Source organism: Carcharodon carcharias, chromosome 10, assembly GCF_017639515.1.
Source record: "Carcharodon carcharias isolate sCarCar2 chromosome 10, sCarCar2.pri, whole genome shotgun sequence".
NCBI lineage: Eukaryota > Metazoa > Chordata > Chondrichthyes > Lamniformes > Lamnidae > Carcharodon > Carcharodon carcharias.
Window position 1 is genome coordinate 28,481,859 of NC_054476.1, and position 10,956 is coordinate 28,492,814.

Here is a 10,956-nt window from a genome sequence, read left to right on the forward strand (position 1 = left end):
TGACTGGGTAGTCGGGTCAGGGGGATAATCGGGTCAGGTATGTTAATTATATTGTTAGGATACACAGGTAAAGGACACTGTTTAATCATGTACTTTGAGCACATAAACACAGCATAACTAGGACACTGGGTGTGTGGGAGGAGAGCTATGAGACTGAACAAAGTCAATAAACTCTCCATAAAGAATAGCTCTGTGTCTCGGTTTCTGCTTCACCAACCAGCTTGGATCCTATTAACATCATGGAGGTAGCTGGGTCAGATTGGTGAATTAGTCAGGTGGGTAGTGAGATCGGGGGTGGGGAGGGGTGCGGCGGGGCATCTAGTCGTCAAGTCTGGTGGGGGGGATCGGGGGTGATGGGTCAACTGTGTAGTTACCCAGGTGTTAGACTAGGTTTTAATCTGTCTTAACATTTCCTGGGTAACTACTCAGGTAAGTACTGTAGAACTGTCTCAAGTTTCTGACTCTTGCTCAGAGCTGGACACATTTGTGCAGGGTCCCAGGAGAATTGCCCGTTGCAGCTGATGTTAATGCTGAACAAGCCAGATTTCAGATTGAAATCCACCCTGCCTGATTGTAATTTTTTTTGTGTTGTAAAAATGAGGAGGGAAAGTTATTGAACACAAAAGCACTGGACTCCAGTGATAACTTTCAAAATTTAAAGAATTAAAAATGTTTATTAGAAGATTGAAAAAAAACTTTAACATACAAGATAAAAGATACACAGTTAGAAAAATCTTACAAAACAACTCCCAAAATACTTTATCAGAGGTACGCAATAAAACTATCTTTTTGGCAACAGCCCTTACACAGTCTTAACCATAAAATTCAGGAAATATTACCCAAACCGAGAAATAATTTTCACTTTAAACAGAAGTATGATCCATGGCTTCCCAGAAGCACTCCACATTGATGTGTTTTTTCCTAAGGGAGATTTGAAATAAATTGTTTCTCTGGACAAATGTCCTCCTGGCCCAAAACTTGAGTTGCTTTTCTTCAATTAAAAGACTTTCACAGCTTTTCCAGCACACTCCAGACACGCAGGAATTGGCCTTCAGTGGGACTTCCCTCACAGCAACTCTACAGCTGAAGCCCAGTTATCATAAATACCCTTTTCACCCCTTTCATCTTAGTCCTCTATTGTCTTCAAATATCTCTTTGAAAACTCAGTTTCCCAAATATTAAAAGCTTTCATGTTCTTACTCCACCACAATTTTTGGGTCAATTAAATTTTTAAATGCCTGCTCCTGAATACTCTCAGATCTCCTGTAAAATGCAATTTTTCTCTGTCACCTTTGAAATTCCTTTGAAATGCAATAGCTACACATCAATTTCAAAACTTAACCCCAAATGCAAATTTCAAATCTTCTCTGCTTACTTGTAAGTTAAAACCCACCATAAAGCCTCATTACAAAATGCAAGAAGATAACACCTCTACTCTTTTATCCCTTACTTTCTACAGACAATCTGGCTCCAGCAATCTCGCCTTTGACTAACTCTGGGCACACACAGACACAGTTTATCCTTACCTACACAGAATATATACATACACACAGAAATATAAAAACATACACATATCATCACACCATCAGAAGTTGAAACTTCCCAGGCCATTCCCACAAAGGCCTGTGCATCAGAGCTTGCACTTCCAGAAGGCAGTCACACCCCTTAGGGTAGGGTCTTCTGCTTTGGTCAGTGATCAGAGACAGGAGGGTGTGACTGTGAGTGAAACAGGTATGGGGATTGAGAAATTCAAAGTTCTTGCCACCTGTATGGACGAAAGTAGCGGCTGCAGTGCGAGGATGAGTGAACTGACCAAGGCACCATGGTACAGGAAGCCATTCAAGTGGGGGAAGTTAATAGGAATGTAGCAGTTGTAGGGGACAGTATAGTCAGGGGGAGAGACATAGTTCTCTGTAGTCGAGAACAAGAGTCCAGAAGGCTTGTTGCCTGTCTGGTGCCGGGGTTCGGGTCATCTACTCTGAGCAGGAGAGGAATTTGCAGTAGGTGAGGGAGGATCTAGTGTTCATGGTCCATGTAGGTACCAATGACATAGGTCAAACTAGGAAAGAGATTCTGCTTAGGGATTATGAGCAGCTAGGGGGCTAAATTAAACGGCAGAACCTCTGGATTATTACCTGAATCATAAGAAAATTGGAGTAGGGTAAATAAAATTAGAGAGAAAAATGTGTGGCTCAAAGACTGCTGTGGAAGAAATGGGTTCCGAGTCATGGGGCACTGGCACCAGTACTGGGGAAAGTAGGAGCTGTGCCATTGGGAAGGTCTACACCTGAACCATACTGGGACCAGTGTTTTGGCAAGTCATATTACTAGAGTGGTAGAGATGGCTTTAAACTAAATAATGGGGGCGGTGGGGGGGGGGAAGAGATCATGCGTGTGGAAATGTAGTAAATCAAAAGGAAACAACAAGGTAATAGAGCAGGTAATGATAACCAGTGTATAGCAGCAATGGACAGAGAGTACAAACTTAGGAATGTACCAGCAGATAAGACCAGAGGTTGCAAAAATGGTAAATAAAAAAAGAGTTAAAGGCTCTGTATCTGAATATGCTCAACATTCGTAACAAAATGGATGAATTATTAGCACAAATAGAAATAAATCAAATAGAAATAAATACGTGTGACCTGATAGTCATCACAGAGACATGGTGGCAGGGCGACCTGAATATTGAAGGGTATTTGACATTTCAAAAAGATAGGAAGTTAGGAAATGGTGCTAGGGTAGCTCTGCTAATTAAGGATGTCATTAATACAGAAGTGAGAGATTACCTTAGCTCAAAGGAGCATGATGTAGAATCAGTTTGGGTAGAGATAAGAAAGAGGAAAGGTAAGAGGTCACTAGTGGGAGTAGTTTATAGGCTGCATAACAGTAGTTCCATGGTAGGAAAGAATATATAGGAAGAAATAAATGGGGCTCTTAAGAAAGGTACAGCAATAATCAGGGGTGACTTTAATCTACATGTAGATTGGGCGAATCAGATTGGCAAAAGTAGCCTAGAAAATGAGTTCATAGAGTTTTTCTTTATTCATTCACGGGATGTGGGCTTCACTGGCTGGGCCAGCATTTAGTGCCCATCTCTAATTGCCATTGAAAAGGTGGTGGTGAGTTGCCTTGAACTGCTGCAGTCCATGTGGTGTAGGAACACCCAGAGTGCTGGTAGGAAGGGAGTTCCAGGATTTTGCTCCAGCAACAGTGAAGGAATGGCGATATATTTCCAAGTCAGAATGCTGAATGATTTGGAGGAGAACTTCCAGGTGGTGGTATTCCCATCTATCTGCTGCCCTTGTCCTTCTAGGTGGTAGTGGTCATGGGTTTGGAAGGTGCTGTCTAAGGAGCCTTGATGAATTCCTGCAGTGCATCTTGTAGATGGTACACACTGCTGCTACAAAATGTCAGTGGTGGAGGAAGTGAATGTTTGTGAATGAGGTGCCAATCAAGCAGGCCGTTTTGTCCTCGATGGTGTCAAGCTTCTTGAGTGTTGTGGGAGCTGCACTCATCCAGGCAAGTGGGGAGTATTCCATCCTGACTTGTGCCTTGTAGATGGTGGGCAGGCTTTGGGGAGTCAGGAGGTGAGTTACTCTGCACAAGATTCCTAGCTTCTTATCTGCTCTTGTAGCCACAGTATTTATAGGGCTAGTCCAATTCAGTTTCTGGTCAATGGTAACCCTCAAGATGTTGATAGTGGGGGACTCAATGATTGTAATGCCATTGAATGTCAAAGGGGAATGGTTAGATTCTGTCTTGTTGGAGATGGTCATTCCCTGGTTTTTGTGTGGCACGAATATTACTTGCCACTTGTCAGCTCAAGCCTGGATATTGTCCAGGTCTTGCAGCATTTGGAAATGGACTGTTTCAGTACCTGAAGAGTCGTGAATGGTGCTGAACATTGTGCAATCATCAGCGAACATCCCCACTTCTGACCTTATGATGGAAGGAAGGTCATTGACGAAGCAGCTGAAGATGGTTGGGTCAAGGACACTACCCTGAGCAACCCCTGCAATGATATCCTGGAGCTGAGATGACTGACCTGCAGCAACCACAGCTATCTTCCTTTGTGCTAGGTATGGCTCCAACCAGTGGAAAGTTTTCCCCCTGACTCCCATTGACTCCAGTTTTGCTAGGGCTCCTTGATGCCATACACGGTCAAATGTGGCCTTGATGTCAAGGGCAATCACTCTCAACTCACCTCGGGTGTTCAGTTCTTCTGTCAGTGTTTGAACCAAGGCTGCAATGAGGGCAGGAGCTGAATGGCCCTGGCAGAACCCATTCTGGGCATCAGTGAGCAGGTTATTGCTAAGCAAGTGCCGCTTGATAGCACTGTTGATGACCGCTTCCATCACATTACTGATGATTGAGAGTGGACTGATGGGGCGGTAATTGGCTGGGTTGAACTTGTCCTTTTTGTGTTCAGGACATACCTGGGCAATTTTCTACATAGCTGGGTAGATGCCAGTGTTGTAACTGTGCTGGAACAGATTCACTCGGGGCATGGCAAGTTCTGGAGCACAAGTCTTCAGTACTATTGCTGGAATATTGTCAGGGCCCATAGCCTTTGCAGTATCCAGTGCCTTCAGCTATTTCTTGACATCAGTGGAGTGAATTGAATTGGCTGAAGACTGGCACCTGTGATGCTGCCGAGGAGGCCGAGATGGATCATCCACTCGACACTTCTGGTTGAAGATTGTAGCAAATGCTTTAGCCTTATCTTTTGCACTGATGTGCTGGGCACCCCCTTCATTGAGGATGGGGATATTTGTGGAGCCTTCTCCACCAGTGAGTTGTTTAATTGTCCACCACTATTCACGATTAGATGTGGCGGGACTGAAGAGCTTAAATCTGATCCGTTGGTTGTGGGATCACTTAGCTCTGTCTATCGCTTTCTGCTTATGCTGTTTGGCACACAAGTAGTACTGTGTTATAGCTCCACCGGGTTGAGGCCTCATTGTTTTTAGGTATGATTGGTGCTGCTCCTGGCATGCCCTCCTGCACTCTTCATTGAACTTGCACTCTTCATTGAACCAGGGCTGATCCCCTGGCTTGATGATAATTGTAGAGTGGAGGATATGCTGGGCTATGAGGTTACAGATTGTGTTTGAGTACAATTCTGCTGCTGCTGACGGCCTCATGGATACTTAGTCTCAAGTTGCTGGATCTGTTCAAAATGTACCCTATTTAGCATGATAGTAGTGCCACACAACACTATGGAGGATATCCTAGAATGTGTTCAGGACAATTTCTTGGAGCAGTATGTTCTAGAACCAACCAGGGAGCAGGCTATTCTGGTTCTGGTAATGAGCAACGAGACAGAATTAATCAATAACATCATGGTAAAGGAGCCTCCTTCTAAATGATAGAATTTCATTTTCAATTTGAAGGGGAGAAGTGTGGGTCTAAGACATGTGGTTTAAACCTGAATAAAGGTAATTATAAATGTATGAAAGCAGATCTAGCTGAAACAGATTGGGAAACTAGATTAAAAGGTAAGATAGTAGCGATGTAGTGGCAGAAATTTTAAGGCAATATTAAATATCTCTCAGCAAAGATTTATACTAGTGAGAAAGAAAGACTCTCTGAGAAGGATTCATTATCCATGGCTGAATAAGGAAGTTAAGGATGGCATCAAATTGAAAGAAACACTGTACAAATCTTCAAAGATTAGTGGTAGGTCAGATTTTAAGAACCAGCAAAGAATGGCTAAAAAAATAAAGAGGGAGAAAGCAGAGTATGAGAAAAAGCTAGCTAGTAATATAAAATCAGATAGTAAGAACTTATACAAGTATTTAAATAGGAAAAGAGTAACTAGAGCTAGTGTTGGTCCTTCAGAGAGTCTGGGGAATTGATAATGGAAAACAAGGAAATGTCAGAGGTGTTGAACAGGTATTTTGTGTCTGTCTTCACTGTAGAAGATTTAGAAAACTTCCCAAAGATACTTGAAAATCAAGAGGTGAACAGGAAGGAGGAAGTTAAAACAATTAGCATCACTACAATAAAGTGCTGGGAAAACTATTCGGCCTAAAGACTCACAAGTCCCTAGGACCAGATTCCTTGGGTCCTAAAAGAAGTGGCTGCAGAGATAGTTGATGCATTGGTTATTATATTCCAAAATTCCTTAGATTCTGGAACAGTGCCAATGGATTGGAAATTAGCTAATGTAACACCTTTATTCAAGAAAGGAGGGAGACAGAAAGCAGGAAACCACATGCCAGTTAGCCTAATATCTGTCATAGGGAAATTGCTAGATTCCATTATTAAGGAGGCTATAGCAGGATCCTTAGGAAATCATAATTTGAGCAGGCAGAGTCAATGTGCCTTTGTGAAAGGGAAATCATGTTTAACTAATCTTTTAGTGTTTTTTAAGGAAGTAACAAGTGAGGCGGATCAAGGGGAGCCTGTAGATGTGGTGTAATTGGATTTCCAGAAGGATTTGTTAAGGTGCCATGTCAAAGGTTACTACATAAGATAAGATTACATGGTGGGGGGGGGGGGTGTGTAACATATTAACATGACTAAAGGATTGGTTAGCTAACAGGAAGTAGAAGGTTGGGATAAGTGGGTCTTTTTCAGGTTAGCAAGCTGTAACAAGTGGAGTTCCATAGGGATCAGTGCTGTGGCCTCAACTACTTACAATCTACATCAAAGACTTGGGCAAAGGGACCAAATGTTTGGAAGCTAAATTTGCTGATGATACCAAGATAGCTGAGAAAGTAAATTGTTAAGAGGAGGTAGAGAGACTGCAAAGAGATATGGACAGGTTAAGTGAATAGGCAAAAATTTGGCAGATGGAATATAATGTGGGAAAATGTGAAATTGCCCACTTTGGCAGAAATGGAGAGAGATTACAAAACTCGGTGTCACAGAGGGATCTAGGTGTCCTGGTGCACGAATCATAAAAAGTTAGTATGCAAGTACAGCAAGTGATTAGGAAGACAAATGGAATGTTGGCATTTATTGCAAGGGGAATAGAGTGTAAAAGTAGGAAAGTTTTACTTCCCTACAGCTGCAAAGGGCCTTGGTGAGACCATATCTAGTCTGTCTGTGGACAGTCTGTGGACAGTTTTCGTCTCCTTATTTGAAAAAAATATATACTTGCATTAGAAGTAGTTTGGAGAATGTTCATTCATCTCATTCCTGAGATGAAGGGCTTATCTTATGAAGAAAGGTTGAGCAGGCTGGGCCTACACCCATTGGAGTTTCGAAGAATGAGAGGTGGTCTTATGAAACATAAAAGATCCTGAGGGGACTTGATGGGGTATATACTGGGAGGATGTTTCCACTTATGGGGGAGACTAGATCTAGGGGTACAGTTTAAGAATAAGAGGTCTTCCTTTTAAGATGGGGATGAGAAGTTTTTCTCTCTGTGAGGGTTGTTAGTATGTTGCATCCTCTTCCCCAGAAAGCATTGGAGGCTGGGTCATTGAATTTATTCAAGGCAGAGCTAGACAGATTTTTGATAAACAAGGGAGTCAAGGTTTATGGGGGACAGACAGGCAAGTGGAGTTGAGATCACAACCACATCAGCCATAATCTTACTGAATGGTGGAGCATGCTTGAAGGGCCAAAACCTAGGACCTGATTCTAGGTCCTATGTTCCCAAAAAAAGATACTCCATGTATTTCACAAAGGTCATCTGCAGGAGATGTTACATCTCAAGAAATCCAAAAATACTTCAAATACATAGAAAATTAGAAGTCAAAGTGAAAAACATTTACATTTGGGGAAGGGAGCCTGGGCGGGGTGGTGGGGGGGGTGGTGGTGGTGGTGCTGCAGGGTGATGGTGCATGGGGGATAATGGTCCCTAATTCCTGGAGGGAGTGTCGGGGAGGGGGTCATTGATCTTGAGGTGGGGATCCAATCTTCAAATCCAGGAGGTACTGTTGCAGTTGGGTGTGTTTGGGTCTTTGGATGGTTGGGGGTGGTGATAGATGGCAAAAATGCAGTGGGCTAAGAGGAAAGCTTATGCTCTAATTGGGCAGCAGTTACCTCTTCCACAAGGCAATACTTGCCTTGTCTCGATAGCAACCTGGTCTCCCAAGACTGGAAACCTGATTAGTCAGGGTTAAACATGCAAGATAATTTAAATATGAGGCACGCAGCCTCATTATATTATTTAAATAGACAATCCACCTCCTGAGGATGGGTTGGGTTCAGGTTTCAGATTTTAAAAATTTAAACATCCTTCTTGATCCTAACGTACCCTTTTTTGCGGTTAAAATTAACCCAAAATTTCAAATGTATTTTTTAAATTATTGGACTACAATAATTTAGTATAATCTACTATTTTATATTATATAATATACTCTTTATATTATAATTTTTTTTTAAAAAAAGAGAAGACTAAGGGGTAACCTAATAGAGATATTTAAAGTTATGAGGGAGTTTGATATGATAGATGTAGGGAAAATGTTTCTGTTTGTGGGGGAGTCCAAAACTTAAAGTCACAGTCACTAATAAATCCAATAATGAATTTAAGAGAAACTTCTTCACATTGAAAGCAAAAGATTCAGGAACAAGTAATTTACAACTGGCATTGGGACAAATTCCAATACTCTTAAAAAATGGGTCCCAGATGTTGTCAGACTTATGTTGGACTAATTGTGTAGAGCAATCCAATCAGGCAAAGCTATGACTCTAAGTTTCCTGATTCATTGTTGTTTATTTGCCTTTCCAATGACTTCCATTTCATAATATTTGCCTGTGATCACATAAATAATCAGACTGAGTTCTTTGAAATGCTCAATTTTCTTTAGCAGAAGTCTGATAAAGGAGATACCAGGTTCACAGGAAGATTTCTAATTTTATCTGTTTCGGTTGGAATCATTTTTAACCTGGGCACTTCCCATGATTGAAACCTTAGTCTGTAGGCCTTCATCCCTTTAATGCGTTGGGGTATGTGAAGAAAGAGAGTTCTACAAGACAGAAATTTTCTGATATACAAGGCTGGATTTTTTGCTGTCTTCTGCTGGGTTTGCGCCCATTTTTAGGCTTTTCTCCCTGGACTGATTATTAAGCGACAGGAAATCCAGAATACAGTGCTTTTGGACTCAGCAACCATTATAATCAGCACTGGGCCAAAGGAGAAAATCTATAAATGCAGCAAAATCAGTTCTTTAGAGGAAGTAACTGGATTGAAACTTTGGCAATTCAGTCCCACTGTTGCAAGCATTTATAAAATCATAAGAAATTGGAGGAGTAGGCCATTAGGCCCATCAAGCCTGCTTGGCGATTGAATAAGAGCATAACTGACCTGATTGTGGCCTTAACTCCACTTTCCTGCCTGTCCTCAAAACCTTTAATTCCCTTGTAGATCAAAAATCTGTCTCACTCAGTCTTGAATATTGTTAGGAAATAGAGATAGTTTGAGTGAGTTATATGTATTTGTGGGTGTTAGGAATGAGTTTTAGCTTTAAAGTTTAAAATTGATTTGTATTTCCGTATTTGTGTGTTAAGGAAAGGTCAGGTTGAGTTTTAGTTTCACTTTAAAAGGTGCTTGCATTTCTAATGAGAGTTTTACGATTGTTGCAGCTAAGGTAAACTAACAAGAGTAGAAGGACAGGGGTCTGGAGAGGCAGGTCCCTCCTACAGACACACACACAAAAGCTAAAGAAACAGCAGTTTTGAGTTCAGTTTGAAGCCAGGACTCCAGAGAGCTTGAACACTGGGAGAGGGAACTGCAGAGTTAGAGCAGATTTCTCAAAAGAACCTAAAGGTTCCAAGGCCAAAGTAGTGAGACAGAAACAGGGGAAAGTCCCAAGCAGACCTAATCAAAGGAAGGACAGGAAACAAGAAAAGGTCCTGTTAATGAAGCTAAGAGTGAGGGGCAGAGAGAAAGGCTCCAAGCTTCAAGTTTAAGGAAATAAAAGCTGCAGAAAGCAGATTTAAAGCAAGGACAGCTTGCAAGATGCAAGAAGGTCCAAAGAGACGGCTGAAGGTCTGTAACTCTTTACTCTGGGCATGTGAAGCAGTGGTGTACTGCTGAGTCGCTGAGAGAGAATGTGTGAAAGACAGCTTGAATGCATGTGGTGACCCAGTGAAGAGAAACATCAGAAGGAGAGTTCAAAACCATGGATATGAACCCTTGCGGAAAGCGTCTGAGAAAAAGTGTCAGTTTGGGAGCAGATTTCAAGGTGAGTTCTTAGAGAGTGGAGACTGGAAACCATCGTATGAAAGACGGAGTTCAGTGAGACCGGTTGGCTCAGTGTGACAAGTGTCTGGGGGAAGCTGAGGAGAGATCCATAGCATCTGTTTGAGGTAGTATCTGTCACTTAGTTTCAGAGTGTGGTGTGTTTGACTACAGATTGTCATAGTAAGTACACAGCCTATGTAAACCTATGAACATTAAAGTATAAGATAGCTTTTTTAACTTGTATTATCCTTACAAATCTGTATATATCTGTAAAGGTATATGTGTGGGTGAAGGAGTATTGTAGTATAATTCATCTTTTCCTGTTTAAAAAATGTTTTATTCTTCTGTTAAAAGTTCATTGGCTGATCCTGGTGACTGTTCAGTAGCCACTCCTTATGTATCTAAACAAACAAATTAAAAGTTCGGATCTATCAAGCTGGGTTCCATTCTGGGATCAGGGCTTGTCCAGGGGTAATCTCAGCTGGCATCATAACAATATAATCAGTGAGCGGTTCCCAACTCCCCCACAGCAGTGAGCTCCCATCCAGGAATAGCTTTGGGAGCCCACTGATAACAAATTAGATAAGATTGGTTCACTGGGGCCAGCAATATGTCAGAGAGGCTGGTGCAAAGTCCACTCTATCACTATAATACAACATATTGGTCAAGAGGAAATCTCGTCTTTGCTCTTTAACAGGCTTTCGACATCTGTTAAAGATGGTTTGGGAACTAAAAAGAAGCAAAGACTTGCATATATCTAGCACATTCATGACATCAGGGCATCCCTAAATGCTTTACAGCCAATTAAGTGCTTT